Source organism: Hibiscus syriacus, unplaced genomic scaffold, assembly GCF_006381635.1.
Source record: "Hibiscus syriacus cultivar Baekdansim isolate YM2019G1 unplaced genomic scaffold, ASM638163v2 tig00110020_pilon, whole genome shotgun sequence".
NCBI classification, from domain to species: domain Eukaryota; kingdom Viridiplantae; phylum Streptophyta; class Magnoliopsida; order Malvales; family Malvaceae; genus Hibiscus; species Hibiscus syriacus.
The window spans coordinates 3,645,515-3,669,683 of record NW_024062568.1 but is presented as its reverse complement, the minus strand read 5'-3'; the positions used below and the strand labels follow the sequence as shown (position 1 = coordinate 3,669,683).

The 24,169-nt window shown below is 30.9% G+C and overlaps 1 pseudogene; it reads left to right on the top strand.

Moving 5' to 3' along the window:
• The first annotated feature begins 18,411 nt into the window (after positions 1 to 18,411).
• LOC120213351 lies at positions 18,412 to 20,937 on the top strand (annotated as a pseudogene).
• The last annotated feature ends 3,232 nt before the right edge of the window (positions 20,938 to 24,169 follow it).

The window sequence follows — 24,169 nt, the reverse complement described above, 5'->3', positions numbered from 1 at the left end:
TAGTTGAGTGACCTAGAATATAGTTTATCCTAAGTTATTTTCATTCAATTATTGGCGTTATTAATTGAACGGGATGGGACTTGAATGATTAATCGATAAATTCAAATTAAATATTAATAAAATTGAATTGTAGTTCATCAACCCCTAAATTTGTAAAAGTTTGATTTCAATTCCTTTAAAATTTAATGTTTTGAGCTAAAATAATATTAAAAATATATTTTTACCCCTCATAAAATGATAAAAGTTCGATTAATCCTTTTTGAAAAATAATAAATTTATAAGTTAAAACAATTTTTTGGCAGTTACCCTAATAAAATATGTGTAGTCCAAAGAGGAGACATTAGAACAACATATTTCACATTCAAAGGACAAATTGTACACTCTAATGTCCCTAAAAATTCTTCCTCTATGAAAACCCAGCAGGGACCCCATATTTTTCTCACCACTTTCAATATCATTTGATAGAATTCAACTTTTTTTTTGTAAAGAAAATATATATCATTTCAACAAATCTTCATGTTCTTCATTAAACATCTCTCAACCTATGTGTATATATAAAAATAAAAATATAAATATAAAAGTTACCATACACTCAATGTGAAGCCCTAATCTGGTCTGTAAAAACTCATGCAAATTAAAGAGTTTCAAAACTCACCAAAAGAAAACCCAGCAAAACATATTAAAGATGATGACTTACATGATACCGAGAGGATGTCGAAGTCATTTTCTGGGATGAACTTTTCGGTTGGAGACGAGAAAGCTAGTCGAAGAGTGGAAGATGTAATATATATTTGAAGCTACCAAAGAAAGAATCCAAAGGGATAGCATGATCCGAAATCATTTATTTTTTCTCGAGGGGAAAAGGAAAATAAAGGATCAATGCGATCCCTTTGGATGCATCCTGTAGTACTTGCAAGTGCTGATCACAAAGCTCCTACTAGCTCTCTCAAACACACTCTTTTTCTCTTCTTTCTTTTATAGAGGGAAGTGGGTTTTAGAGGAGACCTCCAATATAAAAAGAGATAGCTGAGTGCTCAAACAAAAACTACTTATTTTAATATATATAACTTTAGTATCACTCCTGGAATTTATAAAAAAAAAAAATTGGTTTCGGATATAAAGTGATAACAAAGTAGATTGACTGGTTGGATCTAAAATCCAAGATTTGTTTCTTTTGATGATTATATATAAAAAAAATTGATACCATTATAATAAAATATAAAATCAAATTAAACAATATAGAATTAAATTAAATTTTAAAGTACACAAGTGGTCCTTCGACTATAGGGTAATGTTTGTTAAGTCACCGACTATTAAAAGTTACAAAATGATCTCCCGACTATAAGATGCTGCTTTGTTGAGTCCATCGACTATTAGAAGTTACAAAATAGTCATTGACTATTCAAATGTTTCAAACTCGTCATTTTCCATTAAAAAAATTAGTGATCATATGAGCTAGATGTTAACATGCTCACTAAGATATGATAAAAATATCATCTCAAAACCGTTTGATTTGTATTTTGTGAATTGAGTCTTTGTTTACATTATGTTGTTGAGTCAGTGCTTGAAAGTAACATTTGTGTCAGTAGACATCATTAAAATATAATTTTACAATATTTGAATTAGCGTCCAACCCAGACAACCATAAATTTTTTAACATAAAATTACGAGTTTAGAACATATGAATATTCAAGTGATTATTTTGTAACTTTCAATAGTTTGGGGACTCAACAAAACAACTCCCTATAATTGAGGGACAATTTTGTAGCTTTTAATAGTCGGAAGACTCAACAAAGTATTACTCTATAGTCCGAATACTATTTATGTACTTTACCCTAAATTTAATTTAATACTATAATTTTAGTACCTTTTATGTTAATTATTTACGTCAAAGTTTAATTAAAAATATATAAATACATAAAAGAGTATATTTGTAATTATACTGGATAAAATGAGTTGTTTTTAAACTTGAATATGATCCGGCCTAATCAAATTTAAGATAAAACCCAACTCATAATTTAAATTTTATAAGGAAAAAAATCAACCCTATCAAATAGATTTTTTCTTTTGCCATCTCTAACTGCAAGCACAAAGCTAGGGGCCTAGTTTTAAAAAGTATAAAAATGTGGACCCCAATTCTCTAATTAACCAACCAGACACATGTGAAAGGTTTTCACCAGTAGTGGGACTTAGCTATCCCTTCTTAGAAATTCCCAACAAGATGGGGGCCATTATTAATAAATTTTCCATTTTGTTGTTTGCTTATTTTAATGAATGTTTGTGGTCCATTCTATGGATCAATCTCTTGCACCAAACTCATTTTATATTTACTTATTTCTCAAGGGAATACATTGTTCATTTCATAAAATTTATTATTTTTAGAAAAATAATAAATTTCATTATTGAGTTATTTAATTGGTTTGCCTTGATTCTTCTTTATTATTTTTTTAGAGAAGGATTTCCCTAATTTGTTAATCCTTTATTAAAAGGGTCTAATTACAAGTTTCATCTTTCTATTTTAATTTATTAAAACTTGGATCACATACTTTACAACATTGTTACTGCATTTAGAATAATGCAGTTAAATCTTGTCGCTAAATCGTGGTTTCAAAAACCAGCATTTCACGATTGGTCGTCTGCAACAACTGCTATGGTTCTCCTTGTAATTTTTCCAGTTGAGTTTGGGATTGCTCGTGACAGTCGTAAGATTCGTTTATGAAGGAGTTTTTTAATGAGGTCTAATTTATTTTTAAAAAAATTACATTTATTGAGAGAAAAAAAAATTAGTAAAAAACCTACATATCAACAATTTATATGCAACAAGTTAAACCAAAAAATGGTTTAAGTTCCTATGTTTACCAATTCTAAGCTTTTGTAAATTACAAGGACTAAAATCTAATAAATTAATGACAAAGGACTAATTTATCAATTTTTGTAAAGTATAAGGATGGAATGCATAATTATATCATATTAAACACAAAGTTCAACTTTCCAATTGTAAAGTATAAGGATGGAGTTTTTAATCAAAAGATGCACACATTAAAAATTGTTCCATGCACCGAATGTGGAAAAAATATTTCATAAGTAGAGTTCTAATAATTATTATGTGTCTAATTTAGGGTTTAGTAAGATTTTTTTATATTTAGGGTTTAGAATTATGATTTAAGGTTTAGAATCATTCAAATATGACAAATGACATTCAAATAGACAAACGACATTCAAATAGACAAACGTGAGGAATATTTTTTTACTGTCAGTACAAAAAGAATAACTTATATGTATATATTTATACAATACTTAAACTTTCCTTATTCCCTATGAATTGAACTAATATTCAGTAGATGCATATGTACAAAAATAATAACTTATATCTATATATTTATACAATACTTAAACTTTCCATATTCTCTATCAACTAAACTAATGTTTAATAGATGCATATGTATCTTTTAAAATGAACAATTACATTTGGTTGGTTGATTAATTTACTTATTTTTGTTCCCTTATATTCCCTTAAGTCGTGGGTTATAGACCCACTAAGAATTCACCCATTCCTTCTCCTAAGTCTTTCTTCTCTTCTTCCCTATGTATGATTAGGATTAGATTTACAATTTATCAAAAAATAAATAAACAAATCTATGCATGTATCTAATAACAATAATGTTAAATTTAAATGATTAATGATCAAATTCATGTATTTTTCACCAACTTTTATAAGGCTATAGGGAAGTTTCTTTGTATGTGGACTCAGGCAATGCATGAATCTATGTCAAAATGTACCTTTTGTTTTCAAGCCTTATCATTTATAGTTAGTTCCTAACTATAAGTGAAACAAAAGAGCTTATGGTTACCATATATATATATATATATATATATGCTTCAGAACAACAGTAATGAGTAATTTGAGAATAACAAATACGAGCCATTGGATTAGCAATTCCATAACTATGAAGGGTCTCAATTGAGCTCTTGAGATCATGATGAATGGTGCTAGATCTTGTCCGCACTAAAGAAGCATAAATCGACCACATGCAAAGTGTAGGCTTTTTCTTTTCTTTTCTTTTCTTCTTCCATGGTGCTACGAAGACCCTACCACTTCGTTCCGTAAAAATACGACTGAATATAACTTATTTGTATATATATGATAATGGAACTTTGTAATGTATTTTGATACGAAATTTTAGTGTCACGTTCGATACACTAAATTATGCACAGTGGAAAGGGAGAAAAAGAGAGGTAAAATATATGGTTGGATGAGATTGTGTGATTGTGATATGAAAGTAGGGTTTTTGGTAGTATCTTTGGTTTGTGTCTATCAAGGGGAAGAGTGTGCTTAGAAGGACATATGTTGTGCCTCCTTTGATGGACATAAATCTTCATCACCACTCAATTTTGTCACCTATTATTTATGAGAAATAAAAAAAATCGTTTATTGACATTAAATTTCAAATATTATACATCTGATAATAAAAAATAAAATATAAATCTAAAATATTTTAAGTTTCTTCTTTATATTAAATATTGAAATTTTAGAAAATCATTGAAGGATTAAATACATTAAAATTTGAATTTTGAGATTTTATAGTTTTTTTTCTTAAATTTCTTTTATTTAGAGTGGACTTTTCCTCACTCATGATGACATGATAACATCATTAAGTCATCCTATTATTACACCTTTATTGGATTTTAGATTTTCTTTTTCTTGTCAAACAAGAAACTCCACTAAAGTTACATTTTTTTTTATTTTTCTATTGTTGATGTTTGACAGTCATAATTATTCCTATTGATAATATCATTTTAAAATATAAATTTATATTTAAATTTGAGCTAATCAATCTAGGAAGTTTATTATTTGTGCCACTTGTTGACATTTATTCCTTGTTGAAATAGCCCCACATGTACAATTAATGAATTTCAATGCTATATATCACCTACATACTTTTACATCAAAATTAATAAAGACATTTTTAATATTTGATTTTTATACACATTTAAATATTTAACTGATATTAAGAGATTATGAGTTTGAGCGTTTTTGAACGGGTATTATTTTCAGATTTTAAAATTTATTGAATTTGAATAATTTATGATTTTAAAGCATTTAATGCATTACTTAATTTATACTCCAATCATACAACTTACACTTTTTTGAAATTCAAATCATATTTCACAATTGTTACCTACCAAATTGTTTGGAATTTTGTAATCTTGTGGTTTTGATTGATTTGCAATTATCATATGATGGTCCTACAACTTCCAACCTATACAACTATTCTTTTATTTGATTTGATATTTGAAGCTTGGACCACAATTTGCTGGCATCATTATTCTTTCAAAGATGAATACTACCTTGGTCATAAATGCCACCACCTTAATTTCATGGTCACTTAGGGTTATATACATTGTTCAAAAAACAAAAATTTTGAAAATTTCAAGTTTCAAAATCTAAATTTAAGATAATACTAAAACTATCAAGTAACCTTAGTGGTGAAAAAAATGTTGATCTCCTAAAAGGTATTGAGTTCTAATAGCAGCGCTTGTAGGGTGTGTATATGTTGTCAATTAATTAAATTTTTTTAGACATATACTATCTGATAATCACTCTATATTATTAAAAAATAATATCATAATAAGACTTGAATTTATTTTTTTCCTCAATTTTTATTGAGTCCATTAAGTTTTCATCGATTTATAACTTACTTTGAATTAAATTAGACATTGATTTTAGTTTAATTATTTATTTGTTCAATTTTCAACGATAATTTTTTCCAATGAAATCCCATATCACGGTTAAAATTTAAGTATAAATCAATAAAAAATCATATTCTCAAAAAAAAAAAACTGACTTTATTCCCATATTCTCAAAAGACATGTATGATAAAGTGTGTAATACCACATGTTTTAAATTCTATAACATTTATTTTTTTTAGATGTAAGATTAATGTCCCCTCACCTATTTAAGGCGTAATATTCTCCTCCACTCAATTTAGTGACGCACTCGTCACGAGTCATGTTGTCCATCCTGTCTACTTACCTCACAAGAGAGTTCAATGTGAAATCATATAATTAAAAGATTTATATAATATCAATTGTCACAAGATCATTATTATCTTGCTAAAAACATATTTAATAAGATTTTAACGCCAATATTTTTTTAATATAAAATTAATATTTATCATCTCTCTAAAACATAACACATGCTTTATTTATTTTATAGATAGGAAGATATTTAAAGGCATATATTGTTGCTTTTCTCGGTGGCACAATGACTTTGAATGTAAATGGTTGTCAATTAAGAAATACTGTTCATATAAAAGGACAACTCAGTTAGTGCTAAGTACATTCTCTCCTACCCTAGCTAGCTTTATTTGACACATCGAGTTTATAGCCTGTGTAAGAAATGGTACATTGCGTGTGTAGGGAAAGAAACAAATATTAGGACCCTCAACTATAAAAAAATGAGGCCTTTTTTTTTAGTTCAACCTTAAATATTGTCATTATCAATAATTGTGAGAAGCATATCGACTTTTTTATATATATAAAAAAAGGTAAAATTCGATTATAAGTATTCATAATTTTCTTACTGTGACACGTGATATTTTCCTATTATTTTAATTGATAATAGTCACAGATCCGCTTCTAGTTCAAGGTGGGTATTGAAATTGGATTTTTTTCCAATTAATTAATTATTTATTTATTGTGTTTATTTTAAAATTTTATATGTATCAACTGTATATAAAAATTTTGTATTATTAATGTATTTATGTCTACTCTCTATAATATTTTTGGATCTGCCATTAATTAACGATAATAATCAATGGACTATCATTGATATTTAACTCTTAAAATTTTATATTAACTTGTGAAATCATTCTCTTATGTCATTGGTCTAAGAAAAAACATTCTATCAAATGTTGTGCTTCTCACTTCAGTTAACACAAGAAATGGGTGGCAATCCGAGTCATGTCAAAGAGATTGAATGTCATGGATTTTCAACCCTTCGTTTTGCTACGAATCTACGAGTCTATTACGATGAAGGCCATGCACCTTTTCTTCTGGCGAGGATTATGTCTGTCTGGAAACAGCCATTGTCCCTGTTTTTGCTTTCAAGACAATGGAGGTTGGAAACATGGTCCATGGCACTTTGGCTGGTTGGAAAACATGCTCCTAAAACGTGTCTCTTTTGCTCTCTATGCCATCCTATTTCTCCATTGCTGGTTTATATCCCATACTAATTCCAATTTGAATGAGTATAGATTATAACTACGTGTTTAACACGAGTATGTTTATTTTTTTCTTAAAGTCTTTCATACAAAGAGAATATTTAAAAGATCATATCTTTCAAATTCAATTGACAAGAACCCTGTGATTAACACGTCTATTACGACGAAGGTATATATATTATATGAATATGTTTAAAATTTTAAAATATTTTCATGTATTCAGATGTCTGAAAATTTGTATAAAATCTTGTATTATACTTATAATTAAATATATATGTCAGATACAAATATTGCAAATGTAGACCCAAAGTGATTATATGGCTCCTATCCACCATTGTAGCTTTAACAATAAAGTTCTCGAAAGAACAAGTAGTGCTGGGGAAATTTGATGATAGAAAATTTTGGGAGGTCCTTATGGAACTTTTGTTAGCTGCCCCATATTTTTTTAAGGACAAAGGACCACCAAAAAGAAAGAATATGTGTCAAAGCTCTTTGAGTATCAATTTTTTGATCTAATTTGAAAATTTTACAATATGATTTATTTAGTGAAAGAAATTAATTGAGAGAAAAAAAAAAGATTTTTTATGGACGTTAATGTTGCGGAAGACGGCTATCGGATAGAGCAAAATCGCAACTGATAATTTGAGAAAATAAAAATGAAGATAAAAGAGACACAAAATTTACGTAGAAAACCTCTAAAAAATTAGGGTAAAAACCACGGGCAACGGTAGAAGAATTTCACTATGAGAAAATAGGAATTACAACCTCTCTCGATCTACCAAGGAGAAAACAATGATAATTCTCTCTAGATAAAAAGGAGAAAACAACTCTCAAGAAACTCTCTAAAATCTCTCTAGTATTGGAAGAAAGCTTGAATGCTTTGGGATGGTTTTGAAGCTAAATGAGCTAGGGTATTTATAGTTGAAGCTTAAGGACTAATTTGTAAATACCCTAAATTACAATGACTAAAAGTGCATTTCTACCATTGTTAATTTTCAACACAAATCCACCCTTTTTGACATTTGCCATTCGGTGGATTAATTAAATCCAACTTTCCACCGAAAGTTGGTTTAATTTTCAACAATCTCCCACTTGAAGATTTGATTGAAACAATCATATCTTCACACCATTCTTTCTACCTTGTACCATCATGTTGCTTACGTTTCTGACAGGCCATAAGAGGATCGACACCAAGTAAATTTATCGGTATTGATCGCCTTCGTCATGAAATCTGCTATGTTGTCTTTGGTATGGATCTTCGGCATATCTACCATCCCTTTTTCCACCTTTTCACGAATGAAATGGTATTGAACTCGTATGTGTTTTGTCCTTGAATGAAATGCTGGATTCCTTGCTAGATGCAAGGCGCTTTGACTGTCACAAAACAGAGAGACAAACTCTTGATTGTGCCCAAGCTCCTCCAATAGCATCTTCAACCAAATTGCTTCTTTACTGGCTTGTGTAGCTGCTACATATTCTGCCTCTGTTGTGGACGTAACCACAACTGACTGCAATTTTGAAACCCAACTTACAGCTCCACCAGCAACTTTGAACACATATCCTGTAGTAGATTTGCTTTTATCCAAATCCCCTGCATAGTCATAATCTACATACCCATTGATTAGTAAATTTGATCCTCCGTAACATAATGCAACATTTGAGGTCCTTTTGATGTATCTTAGGATCCTCTTTACAATATTCCAATGCTCTTTACCTGGATTCGTCATGTACCGACTAACCACTCCCACTGCTTGTGCAATGTCTGGTCTTGTGCATATCATAGCGAACATTAAACTTCCCACTTCTGATGCATACGGTACTCGAGACATCTCCATCATCTCTTCTTCACTGCTAGGACTCATACTGGAGGATAATTTGAAGTTAATAGGAAGAGGGGTAGAAATTGGCTTACAATCTTGCATGCTAAATCGTGACAATATATTCTTCAAGTAATTCTTTTGTGAAAGCCAAATCTTCCTATTACTTCCGTCTCGGTGAATTCGCATCCCTAGAATCTTGTTTGCTGATCCCAAGTCCTTCATTTCAAATTCCCTAGCCAGTTGTGCCTTCAATTCTTCAATATGATCTTTGTTGGGTCCTGCAACCAACATGTCATCCACATATAACAACAATATAACAAAATCGTTATCACCAGACCTCTTGAAATAATCACAAGGGTCTGCATTAAGTCTGTTGTATCCAAGACACATAATGAAGGAATCAAATCTCTTATACCAATACCTCAGCGCCTGCTTTAGACCGTACAGAGATTTGTTCAACCTGCAAACCAAGTTCTTCTTTTCGTCTTCTTCAAAACCTTCAGGCTTGAGCATATAAATCTATTCTTCAAGAGCTTTTTTAACATCTAGCTGTTCCAAATGTAAATTCAATGTAGCACACATTGCCAAGACTACTCGAACTGTTGTTAGTCGAAGCACAGGAGAAAAAATTTCATTGAAATCAATACCTTCTTTCTGAGCATATCATTTGACCACCAGTCTTGCACGATACCTCTCCACTTGATCGTCACCATTTCTCTTGATTTTGAAAACACATTTGTTACCAATTGGCTTCATTCCTTGTGGTAGTAGCACAAGGTCCCATGTATTATTTTTATGAAGGGCTTCGATTTCTTCTTGCATCGCCATCATCCACAGTGAAGCATCTGAGCTGTTTATTACCTCCTGGTATATTGATGGCTCACCGTCCTCTGTTAAAAGGCAGTATGCAATATTGCCTTCTATAACATAATATGAGTGCCAATTGGGACGTATTCTCACGCGATCTGATTGACGAGTTGTTGGAGCTTCAGAACTCTCTGGTTCTTGTTCATCATGTGCTGGTTCTGCTTCAGAAGAATCTCATTCTTCAAACTCTTTTTCCACATGTATTTGAGTAGTCTCTGACTTTTCAGCGCTATCATCGTCTTCTTTTCTTTGTAGTTTATCTTCTACAAAGATAACATCCCTGCTAATGATCACTTTGCGGGCAGTGGGATCTCACAAGCGATACCCCTTTACTCCATCAGCATACCCCAATAATTTGCATTTCCTGGATTTTGGATCCAGCTTTGAAATTTCTTGGGCGTTGTACATCACGTACACAATACTTCCAAATACATAGAGGTTTGAATAATTAACTGGTTTACCAGTCCACATCTCAATTGGTGTCTTCAGCTCTATTGCAGTTGATGGAGCTCGATTCACCAAATAACAGGCGGTATTGACTGCTTCTGCCCAGAATGATTTTTCTAGGCTTGCGTCCCTCAGCATTGCTCTTGTTCTTTCTAACAAGGTTATGTTCATCCGCTCTGCCACTCCATTTTGTTGAGGAGTGTTCGCCACTGTGAACTGTCTTTTGATGCCTTCTTTCTTGTAAAAGTCATCAAATTCTTCGCTTGTGTATTCTCCTCCATTATCTGTTCTGAAACACTTGATCTTATTTCCAGAATCAAGTTCCACCCGCGCTTTGAAGTTTTTGAAAGTGAAAACACGTCTGACTTCTTCTTAATAAGGTGCACCCAGCATCTCCTGGAGTAGTCATCAATAAATGAGACAAAGTATTTTGCTCCACCTAGGGATGTTACTGGTGCTTGCCTTACGTCAGAGTGAACCAATTCTATAATATTTTTGCCTCTAGAATTTGATGTGTTGAATTTCAACCGGTGCTGCTTACTTGTTATGCAATGCTCACACAAAGTAAGTGATACCTTTGTTAAGCCTGGAAGTAGCTTTTGCTCCACAAGGACTTTCATTCCTTGTTCTGACATGTGTCCAAGTTTCTTATGCCATAGCATTGCAGAATCTGAACTACACGAGGCAACAGAGGCTTCTGCTTCTAACAATGTCTTTCCCTTCAGCATGTACAAGTTTGCAGTTATCTTTTCACCTTTCAGCACCACAAGCGCTCCACGGAACACCTTCATGATTCATTTCCGTGTTTCAATCTTGCTAGCATTATTATCCAACAATCCGTAGGATAATAAATTTTTCTTCAGACCTTTCACGTGTCGCACATCTCGAACAACTTTAATTGTTCCATCATACATCTTCAATTTGATGGTTCCCACACCAACGATCTCTAAGGCATGATCATTACAACTATACACAGATCCTCCTGAGACAGGTTCATAATGATGGAACCATTCTCTTCTTGAGGTCATGTGATATGTCGCTCCCGAATCAATGAGCCATATATTTGCAAATCTTTTTCTGCCTTCCACGGTGGTTGACGCTTCACAGCATAGAGCATCTCCATCATCTGAAGTGTTTGCGGTATTGCCTTGTGGATTGGAGTTTTTATTTAGACTCCAACAATCCTTCTTCAAGTGACCCTTCTTTCCACAGTGGTAGCACTTTAAATTCTTCTTGCTCCTCGACTTCGATCTACCATGTTTATGACTGCTGCCTTGGCCACGTTCTGTTGATCTCCCTCTCATCGTTGTCAACGCTTCTGCTTGTTGCAGATTTACTTGTCTGTCTTCCTTGTTTTTGCACCGATTTTCTTCTTGTAGAACAGCAGCTGCAACGTCATCGAAGACTAGACTGGTGACATTACTGTTTGTCTAGTTGATGATGAGTTGATCGTACGAATCCGGTAGACTTTGAAGTAGAAGTTCAGCACGTTCTTGTTCTCTTATTTTACAGCTTAAGGATGTAAGCTGAGAAAATAAGTTGTTCAATGTATTTAAGTGCTCCGTCACTGAAGTAGATTCTGGCATACGGAGAGTGTACAATTTCCTCTTAAGGAAAATTTTATTATGCAGCGATGTGGCCTCGTACAATTTGATGAGATAATCTCATATCTCCTTAGATGTATTCTTCTCCTCGATGCTTGACAATACTTCATCTGCTAATGCTAGATGAAATTTTGCCATAGCATTCTCGTCCATCTCGTTTCATTTGATGTCATCTGTGAAATCCACCGGCCTTTCATTGATAGCCGCTAGACACCCGTCTTTCCTTAGGATGGCCTTCATCTTCAATTTCCACAATGAGAAATTTCTTCCATTGAATTTTTCAATATCAAATTTCATTGTCATATCTTCTTCTACGGATAACTCCCACTATTTCACTATCGTGAATAGTTCTCTGGAACCTTCAAAGAATGAGCAATAACTTCTTATTTTCTTATATTGGAGGATACACCTTTTGGTGGCAACCACAAAAACAATAAGCATATATTACACACTCTAATCTAGCTCTGATACCAATTGTTGCGGAAGACGGCTATCGGATAGAGCAAAATCGCAACTGATAATTTGAGAAAATAAAAATGAAGATAAAATAGACACAAAATTTATGTGGAAAACCCCTAAAAAATTAGGGTAAAAACCACGGGCAACGGTAGAAGAATTTCACTATGAGAAAATAGGAATTACAACCTCTCTCGATCTACCAAGGAGAAAACAATGATAATTCTCTCTAGATAAAAAGGAGAAAATAACTCTCAAGAAACTCTCAAAAATCTCTCTAGTATTGAAAGAAAGCTAGAATGCTTTGAGATGGTTTTGAAGCTAAATGAGCTAGGGTATTTATAGTTGAAGCTTAAGGACTAATTTGTAAATACCCTAAATTACAATGACTAAAAATGCATTTCTACCATTGTTAATTTTCAACACAAATCCACCCTTTTTAACATTTGTCTTTCGGTGGATTAATTAAATCCAACTTTCCACCGAAAGTTGGTTTAATTTTCAACAGTTAAGATTCTCGGATCAAAATCTACTAGTGATCTCAACAAGGAGTACTGTATTAAAGAATACACTTCGTAATAATAGATTTCATCCTCGTCAAATAATTAACCTTATAAATAGATAATAAAAATTAGGATCATGCAAAGATGAAATGCAAGAATTTATATGAGAATTTATAACCGTAAATTCTATTAATATTGATATTATAGTGAATTTTTATTTTAAGATTTTATATTTAAAATTTATGTGTCATTTTTATTGTGTGATAACTTAGATTTACCTTTATCATCCCATATAATGTAATAATATTTGAATTTATAATTGTTAAGTAAGTGTGGCACTAAACGATTTGTTAAGGGACTGATTGGTAATTCAACGACGATACTTTAAAGATATTTTTAAAAGAGTTGATCATTCATAGGGATGGATAAGTATCGTGCCAGGTCTTGTTTTTGATTGACTCATATCTGAATTGATTATTCTATCGCTCTATTTAATCTAATTTTAGGGTTAAAAACTCACACAAATATATATATATATATATATAATTATATTTTTATTAGATAAAATAGGGATCTAATTAAAAAATATAAATAGATATGTATTATTATAATTATCTTTAAATATATAAGTAATTATATTATTTTCTCAAATCGATCAAATATTTTTTACCTTAAACATAAACTCGGTCTGAACCTAAATTTAATAAAAATGATCCTATAACATCTTATCAGAGTCGATCGAAATCTATGTCTAATGTCTATCCCTAATAATCGTTGAAATAAATAATTCCTTTATTATTATATTTTTGGGATCTTATTGTAAACCAAATAATGGGTTTCTTTGAAATGATTCAATAATTGATTCTCCTCCACATTGTAAAATGACAGGAACAAACATTCTTTAAAACATTGTTCACCCTTTTTCTTTCTGGTTAGAAACTGAAATCTGTAAAGGCAAAGACTGTTGCAATCCCATCTTTCAGACAAAAGTTTAGAAACATTTCACAACAATGCTATAGTTTCGTTTCATCATCCGTCATGTCTGGCTTTTCGCGATCATTGCAGCTGATTTTGCAACTTGTTCTTTTCACTGCTTAGATCATCTCTGGTATGTCATTTCAAAAGTCATTTTTAATGTAATTATAAGATAATATTTATTTAATTTTTTTTAATTAATTAATAATTTACACATATTTTATAAATATAACTGTTACAATTCAATACATCTAAACAAAATAACATTTTACTTTATCATGAAACCACTTAATTAATTCAAGATCGTTTCTTTAAAAAAAAATCAACTAAATCTCAGTTATTATAATAGTGAAAAAGATACAGTATAAGATGAATCAACTCATTATGTTAGTTAGAGCCAGCATGTCACTGATAGGTGTCACTCCCTGATGACAAAGGAATATCTTTCTTAGTCAAAAAAGGAGTTTTAATTAGGGCAAAAATTATGTAATAATACTCTTTTATTTATAAAAAATATGTATTTTTAAATTAATAAAATATAATATAACATTCTCTACAATCTTATTATCATACATTTAATAATGATAACAGTTTGTTTTAAAAATTCTTTGAATCAATCTGTTTAAATAAATCTAATGTTGAAATTCATTGAATGATCTCAATAATTAAAGGAAATGTTTTTTTTTCTTGAGGTCTTAAATTATAGTAGTTACATTTGTAGCGTATATGTGTGTTGTTAATGAATATGAGAGATTATAAACATATATTATTTTATAATCATCTCATATTATTAAAAATAAATAAATCTAATATTGAAGTTGATGTGAACAATGAATTATAACTTGAACAATCGTGATAATGAATAGTCTTTCTATTTTAATTTATCAAAACTTTTGCAATAATTAAGAATTTGATCCAATTAATTATTGATAAATACATGAATCAGAACGAATAATTCATTACGTGTAAAATATTAAAAAATAACGAATCGATCATTTTAAGGTGAACGATTTAACAAGGTTTCACAATATTTATCTTATTGTATCTGTAACTTCTAAATTCTTTAAAAAATAAATAAATGAATGTATTAGTTTTTCTAATTTTTATGTAATAAAAAGATGAAATAAATAATTAGACGATTTTAGTGAGTGAAAAATTGTTGTTGTATTTTGATGTCTCGAATTCAAACACATCATCTATAGAAGTGTATGAATATATATTATTTAATAATTGATAGTGTTTCAAACCTATACTACTTTTCATTTACTCTGAACTAATAAAAAAAAAGTGGGTAAGGTAGAATGTTATAACGTTGGCGGCAAGGGGAGTATTTAGTGAGTAGAAGCTGATTGAGTAATATAAGAGGAATTTTTTGAATTCAACTGTTTTTAGGTCCTCTTGATTTTAAAAATATGCAAATTAAGGCTTGATCTATCATTTTTCAGTTTAAATGCATTTTAGGTCATCATTTTATTCTTATTTATATTTACTCTTGGAGTTTCATCTGGGCTCAATCCTTGCTGAACAGTCTAACGTAAAACCAAATTGGTTTAAGCACGAAAAAATCTATCCTCGTTTCTAAACAACTCAAACTCGAAACAACTTGAATCTAAAACGATTTAATCTCAAATTCAAATTTTGAAATCAAACTGAACGAATATTACCTAAAATTTTGAAAACCAATTTAACCCAAAATCTATCCCACTCACCTGATTAATAAATCTAATTATATACACTAACCCTAGGTTCCAAGATTTTGAAATAGGAAGGAGAAGTTTTCTTTTAATAGTATGGGCGATTATAATGTAGTATTTGTTCATGTTTTTCTTAGTCATTGGTAATGCACAAACACCTTGCAAACAATAGCAGATCTAGACATTAAAAAATGGGAGTCCAAAATTTATATACTCTATTCTAGAAAAATTAAGTAAGCAAATTTTCTTTCTTTTTTCATTCTCATTAACAAATTAAACTAAATTTAACATTTTCTCAAAATAATAGATATGCAATTGTTCCCCTTGGAAGAGATATATATAGATACAACTATTCAAACTCAGAATCTTAAAGGTAAACGACACTCATTTTAATCATTGAGACCTGCTCAATAGTTTCAATAGGAAGGAAAAGTTGAAATAAAGGTGAGATTACACATAATGAAGAGACCCCAAGCTTGATCATAGAGAATGTAGTAAAACGAAGCGGAGTGATCATGCTTCCCATGATTATAAGTCAACTTAATTATACAAAAATTCAATGTTTTTAGTCCATGTGGGACAATACAACTCATCATTAAAAGTGTTACATTAGGGTCCATTCTATTATTGATTTGGTGGTATATAATATAAACTTTTCTGGACTTCTTGGTTGTTGGAATCATCATTACTATGAACATTGGTTCGTTCTTCCTTTCTTTTCATTTTAGGGATCTTTTATTAATATTTTTAAACAATAATTTGGGTCTGAGGTAGGGAAAAGAAAGAAGAAGGTCCCTTGCCAGAGGATACAAAATTGTTAACTCTTCATTTGGAGGGCCATATGACCTAATAAAATTAGTCGTGCAATCGGTTGGTTCTTAACAAAACAAGAAAGTTTGATTTAATCAATCATCAAGAGAAAAGTAATTGATATTAAGATTATTGTAGCTTTATAACTATAAATAGTTGAATCTAATCTGATTATTAAGTATCCTGATTCAATTTTTATCATATGCAAGTCATATGTGGTGTTTTTAAATTTTATTGTGATTAAATCACATTATCTATAAATATTCTAATTATAAAGTTCGATTGTGTAATATAATAATTAGATTCTTGATATATAGACTGTGATGATACTTTATAATATTGTAGTAGAGACGAGATAGTTTTACATGATGTCTCCAAATTATGACTCATATTTTAGATGAGCTCTTAAATTTTAAAATATTTCATATTAATCCTTAAATTATAATCATCATTCCAAATTAATCTATAAACTTTAAAACATTCTATATCAGTACTCAAATTTTCAATATCATTTTATTTTGACCCTTCCATTAACATGTAGCTAAAGCTACTAGTTAAAAAATTTAATATATTTTTGAAGGTTTTGAGAATTGAACCTGCAACTTTTAAAACAATTCTCAGGGCCTTCAAAAATAAATTATTCTTTTTAGGCCACATGTTCAATTCTTAAGATCTTCAAAAACCAGTAGATTTAACTACACATTAATGGAAGGATCAAACTGAAATGTTTTAAAGTTTAGAGATCAATTTAGAATGTAAGGTTGCTCCTTGTTGACACTGGGTCAGTTGATTGGCAAGTTGACTAATAGGGACACGAAGCGCCCAATAGAAAGGGAAGACCGGTAGGAAAAAATGATGGTGTTGACCAAGTCGATGGCTTTGTTAAAAGGTTTTTCCTTGATAACTTCAGTCTTCTGGGACGTAGGGAGTTCAATAAAGGGCTAAGGAGCAGGGTGTACTCTCATTCTAACCTTTGCATGGCGCCACCATAAAACGATAACGAGATCTGAATCGAACTAGGGTATTTGTCTCAGTCGTGCTAGGTTGAGCCAAATTCAGTCTTTCAATAAGATTTTGAATAATTGTCTCGTGTTCAAGTTGATTATGAGCACGAGAATCAAATCTGGCGGGTTCTAACCTGACCCACCTATTAGGTTTTTTTTAAAAAAAGGTGGGTTCCAAAAAAATAATGTAATTCTATCATATATATTTAGGGATAATTGCAATAACACCCCTCTTTATTTTTTTCAATTAGATCACTATTTTTATTGAATAAAATTAATATTTTTATAAATATATTATTTTCGGGTCGAATTGGGTTCATGTTTTATCTCAAAAAGGCGAGTCAAATTTGGATTGGGTGAAGTCACCTTAAAACTGGGTAAAGTCGAGTTTTGGGTGGAGGGGCATATGATCAAACAATTCCCTATCATGATCCTTGCGGATTGAATCATCCATATAATATATATAAAGAAACTCCAAATATTTGATATCTTTTTCTTTGAATGGAATCAAAATAATTTAAAGTCTGGGACTAATTTAGAATATGGATCATAATTTAGGACCCTTTATAAAATTATTCTTTGAGTAATTTTGGGCCATTGATCAATACAATAGTCACAATTATATACTTTCTAGTTTAGAACATAGCCCAATTTTGAAACTCAAAAGCCCAAAATAAAGGGTAAAGACGTAATTGTCAGGTCTACTTTTTTCAACTTGAGGAGAAAAACTGAATACTGATTACCGAAAATACCCCCAATATTCATCGATTTTTATAACAAAAACCTCATTATCAAACGCACGAAGTTCAATGGTTAGAACGTCATTGACCAACGACATACTAGGTCCCACTTAAACAGAACTCAAGCAAAGTCAAAATGACACCGAGAAGAAAAAAACCTCACCGTTTGAAGCGGGAAAAAAAGGAACATAACGGTCATTTTATATAAAGAATACCGATGTTTTTACAGTTGGGCGGGTAGGTAACAATAAAGGCGGAAAAAAAACTGAAAAAAACCCAAAAGATGGAGGATGAAAAAGTGAGCAACCGCCAGGACTCGCCGGCGGCGGGGGGGAAGTGCTTCTGGAAGCGGTGGGGATGAGTTGGAGCTGATTGCGGCTGAGTCGGAGCTTGCTGGCGGTGGTCGCAGGAGGAAGACGCGGTGTTGAGTCGGTTGGTGGCGAAGTTCGGTGCGAGGAATTGGAGTTTGATCGCACGAGGAATTCCGGGTCGATCTGGGAAATCCTGTCGGCTTCGTTGGTGTAACCAGCTTGACCCTTGCCTTAAGCGCAAGCCTTTTACCGGTAATTTTGTTTTTTATTTTTGTTCTTCGCTTAGATTTTGGTTGTTCTAAAATGGGTAGTTGTTATTTTCTGTGTTTCCGTTGGTTGAAATGTTAGCAGTCAAGTCAATGTCTGATTTTTTTCTTTGGTTGATTTAGATTGTGAAAAAGATTATGTTTCTCTTCCTGTTTTACATTTGGATTAGTGTTGATTCGTTTGATGATGTTTGGTTTTCAGTTGGTTTTGACAAATGCTGCAACTATTCATAGTTATTTTTGGAGTTTGGCTCTGTTTCCTAATGTTCCAAATTTAGTACTCTGTTTGTTGCATTGTGTTGCAAAGGTTGTATCTTTGTTTCTTTGAAATAAAAGTAAGTTCTAGAGTGTGATAGCTATTGGTGCTTAATGGAAACTGGTGTCTTATCGACTGGAATTAGTTCTGGAATTGGTATCTATATGTGGGACGATGCCTACTATGGAGAACACAATTAGAAGTGAGTTGCATAATGCTCGTATTTGGGATCCATTAGAAGTGAGTTGAAGCTGACACGATCACTTTCACCCCTATTCGCACAAAAGAATGCTCAGTGTTTTTTTTAGGGTAATATGTGCATTTAGGAGATATGTTTTGTTTCGTTTGTTAATTATTTCCGGGATAGTGGAGACGTACGTTGGAATGCTTGTTCAATTTTTTGTAACCCTATAGTATTTTGTGCCGTACGCTTAGAACACTGCATATTTGCCTAGTTTATCTTAGCTAGAGAGCAAGTGTAAATCATCACATGGAGCAAAAATATTTGACTGTGGAGTTGGGGTTGTTTGAGTTTCTAGGTTTTGCTTGGCTGTTGATCTTTAGGGAACACTCCGTAACCCCAATGTCGGATTATTGAATCTGTTTCTTGGACGAGTCGTATATTGTTTGTTGTCAAATATGTATGAAGAGTGATATACACAAATCTTTTGAAGGGATTGTGGTGTCTCTCCTTTTCTTTTTCATTTTTTGTTTTTTCAACTGGTGATGCATCCGAGTTAGTTTTTGTATCACGAAACTTGAGTTTCTTTTCGAGTCGAGTCAGAGGATTCAGTTTTGTTTTCTTTATGTTGCTGAGAAAATATGTCGAACGAATGAATGTTTTCTTATATGGGAACTCACCGGAAAAATCTATTATGCAAACCTCTGCAGACGAAGAGGACCATATCATAATTTCAGCTCACGCTATCCATGGCAACAAATGGGCTTCAATAGCAAAGCTTTTTCCGGGTAGAATTGATAATGCAATTAAGAACCATTGGAATTCTACGTTAAGACGCCGATGCATGGAACTAGGTAGGTTTAAACCCGGACCAGCTGACTCAATGGAAGATGGCAGCCTTGATAGAACAAAAGCTTCCTCAGAAGAAACACTTTCAGTTGGAGATATAAACCCCTTCAAGCCTTTAGAAGGAAGAGATATGGTGATGGACGATACACCAAACATTCAAGAAGACAAACCTCTAACACCAGAGGATCAAATTGCCATTGAGCCAAAGGACCATCCTACCCTTTGTCGTCCAGTTGCCCGTGTTAGTGCATTCAGCCGTTATAACGCTTCTAGCAATTCTAAAACTGAATCTGGAATGACAAGTAGAATCCCAATGCAAGGGCCTCTGGCTCAATCGTCCATGCCAAATCAGGGAGTCAGGAAAATCCTGGAAGATCTTCGCTGTGAGCCTGTCATTCCCTTGCGGTGTGGATTCGGTTGCTGCTCAACTACATGTAGGGGTCATTCTCAAAGTTCATTGTTGGGGCAGGAGTTCGTCGACTATGAGGATCCCCCCATTTTTTCAAGTCACGAATTAATCTCCATAGCAACTGATTTGAACAATATTGCATGGATAAAGAGTGGCCTAGAGAACAACTGCTTTAGGATACCAAGCTGTGCAACAACAGGCCAGAGCATGTCTCAAGGAGCTACTCCGCATATAAAGAGAGACCCTATGCGCTTCAACGATGGACAGAGCAAGTTAACGGGCATATCGACGGAAGTTCTACCGACACAGATGCCTAAACAAACATGTACGATGCGATCCGAAGTGGAAGGCTTGAGCTAAAGATTATGATTTTATATAGAAAGAGTGATCATAGATTTTCTTTTAATTGGTTTTTCATATTGGAAGGTTATAGTATAAAATGATATGTTGTTTCAGTTAGTTTTTTTTGATTAAGCAGAACTCCATATCTGATCTTGTGGCAAAGAGATTATAAAGTTTTGGTCAATGAGAAGATGTAAAGAGTCTGGACCATGTTCTTGTAGCTGCTGGTTATCTTATGTAAAATCATACTTTTCTACTAAAATATACGTACGATTTTTTTATCAACTTTAGGTGGTTATATATATATATATGAAGCAAATCTGTTCATACTGAACAAAATTTTTTAGTCTCAATAAAAATATATTTTTAAGGTTAACAATAGAAAATGAAAAAAATCTTCATTGAAATATAAATAAAAATATAACGTCTATCGTTTATTTTTATGTATCTAAGGATCCTAAAAATATGAGTACAAGTAGATTTTAACCTATGTATATATATAACATTGATGAAAGTAAATGATTTTTTTTTCTCATGAAAAATTGGTTAAAATGCATGCTTGGCATAGGGAATTACAATAATGTGGTGTCGGCAGGCCGTGTTTGGCGCTGCTTTGTCTTTGACACAACTGTAAGAATAGTAGGAAGGTGAGAGCATCAATTCATATATCCCAATCATTACACTTGAACTTGTGCAGTTTTTGGATCATCAAACAATGAATCCCACAATTCACCGAACTTTCATGTTTTGGTTTAATCTTTATAATATCAGTATCATATTTATTAGTTTTTTTCAGCATAATATATTTCTACCTTGTCTTCTTCCAATAATTTATACCTTACTTTGTAACAAATAATATTACAAATCCTTCCTTTTTACCCTACATACTAAGATATTTTATAAGGTAAACTACACCTACAGTTTCTAAATTTTTATTTTATTCCATCTTGACATCTAAACTTTATTTTCTTTCAAATCATACCTATTATTTAGGTTAGGTTTCAATTTGATATCTCGTTGTTAAAAAATTAATAAAATTACTGATGTGACCTTTTTTATTTTTTAATGATGGCGTTGTATTACCTTATGATGACACGTCAACATCACCGTTAAGTTTTTAACGGTAGGGTATCAAAATGAAATCTAAGATAAACGTTAGATATGATTTTGAAAAAAAAAATAAAAATTAAATACCAAAACGAAACAAAAATAATAATTTAGGTATTAAATGTGTAGTTTACCCTATATAATATTTTAAAAGTAAGGATAATTTCGAGATTTCATCTCTCTTACCAAATTCTAGGGCTGTCGCATCTAAATCCAATGATGTAATAGAAAGAAACAGTAGGCAATAAAGATAAAGGGACCAACCATGCAAAGACAAAACACTTACATATATACTTTTGATGCACCATCTATGCCCTCTCTAAGGGACAACATGATAGATTCTTTTGGGACACTTCAACCCTTTCTCATCCTAACTAACTATATATATATATACCCATATAATTTTATATAAATTTAAAAATTTATTTATTTCAGAATTTAAGTATCTAGTTATATAAGTTTTAGCTATCTGATATTCAGATTATCTAATATATCAATGATGTAAATTTTAATTTATATAAATTTATTTATTTTATTTTAAATAGAATAAGCATTATTGGAAAGCAAGTTTGTTTGTTCTATAAATGTAAAATTAGTTTTAACCTTAAAATTATGAAAGATAATCATTTCAAAAAGAAATAATTATTTTTTTATTATTGCAATTATTGAAGTCTATGTTATGGGTATGAATTTTATAAAAACGTTGAGATGTTATTTTGGAATACATCGAGTTATATTATATATATATACATTTATGCTGAAATATTTATAGCTTTTATATGTAAATGTAGATAAGATTAAATCAAATCAAATCTTGTCTATTGTGTGTGTCATATTATATGTTAATATTGTGTTATTTTTTCGCTTTTAAATTTCTAACAAGTAATATAAGAACTATAATTTAAGTTATTTAGTTTCGAATGAATTTGTTGTTGTCAATTTTTTATTTATATTGGAGATATATAAGAGGAGTTTTGTTACAATGCGTTTTTAGTGTAATAAGTCTCAATCGATCTAGTGGATACTTCAACAAATATTACATAAGAACTAAAAGTATTTAAGACTTGAAGTATTAGTATTGCTTTAACGAATATTTGACTTATATATATAAATTGAAATCGTTAAAAACTTTAAGATTAATGCCCGAATGAGACTTGTGTCAAAAGGAAGATTATTATATAAAGACTCAAAATTTAACTGATAATTAAATTAATTTTTATTTTAGTTTTAATGATTAAAAATTATTTGATAAGTAAGGTTATTAAATAAAAGTAGCAAGAAATAAGAATTTAAATAGACTAATTTTCAATTTTCATAAAATATAATGAATAAACTCTAATAAATTAAATAAATTTTAAATTATGTAATTTTTATAGAGTGTCTAAACTACTTTCATTCATTTTTTTTATAACGAAGAATATTATTATTTTTAAATTTAACGGTCATCATTCTTTTTTATGCGATTGGTCGCATCATGTTTAACATTCGGTTGATTACAGATTCTGAGGAACTCATCATGTAAAGCTTTGCAGATGGTTTGAGTGTCAGCATTCTTGTTTATTTGTAATTTTAAATTGAGTGTGTACCTTTTTTTTTTTACTTTTGAATATTTTATTTATTTACGCATTTTGACCGTATTGAACTATATTGCTCATCCCTATTCTTCATCCCTTTCTAATATTTCAGAATATTAGGATTGAATTGACTTTCGAATGATCGAATTCTCGAATTTAAATTATATTTACTTAATAAAACTCTTTCTCTATTCATACTTTATTTTAATAGCGACTTAAGATAATATAATTAAATTATTTTCTAATAAAAAGATAAAAAAATAAATTATTTGTAAATCTGATTATATATATATATTAAAATTTCTAAATTGAATTCTAAGTCACTACGATGATAATATGCCCGGTCTTAATGTTTAGATAAGATTTAAAAGAGTACAATTAAATTTATCTTTTTTATATATTATAATAATGAATGTACCTACTAAAATAAAATATTAATTAATTTTTGTGTTTTCTTAAATATAAAGAGGGGAACTTCTAATTTATCCAACTTTAAAAAAAATATTAAAGTACATCTTATTATGTTTTTTAAAAAATAACCTATACCAAGTTCTTGGAATTAAGTTAACCCCCCAAAAAAATGACCTCGACATTATAAATACACATATCAAGAAATAAAAATCAAATCCACGAAATAATAAATAAAACAAGGGCTTTTTATAAAATTTGACCATTTGTTTTTCTTACAATCCATGTATATTTGATATTTCTCCATGAAATCTTTTCTTTGT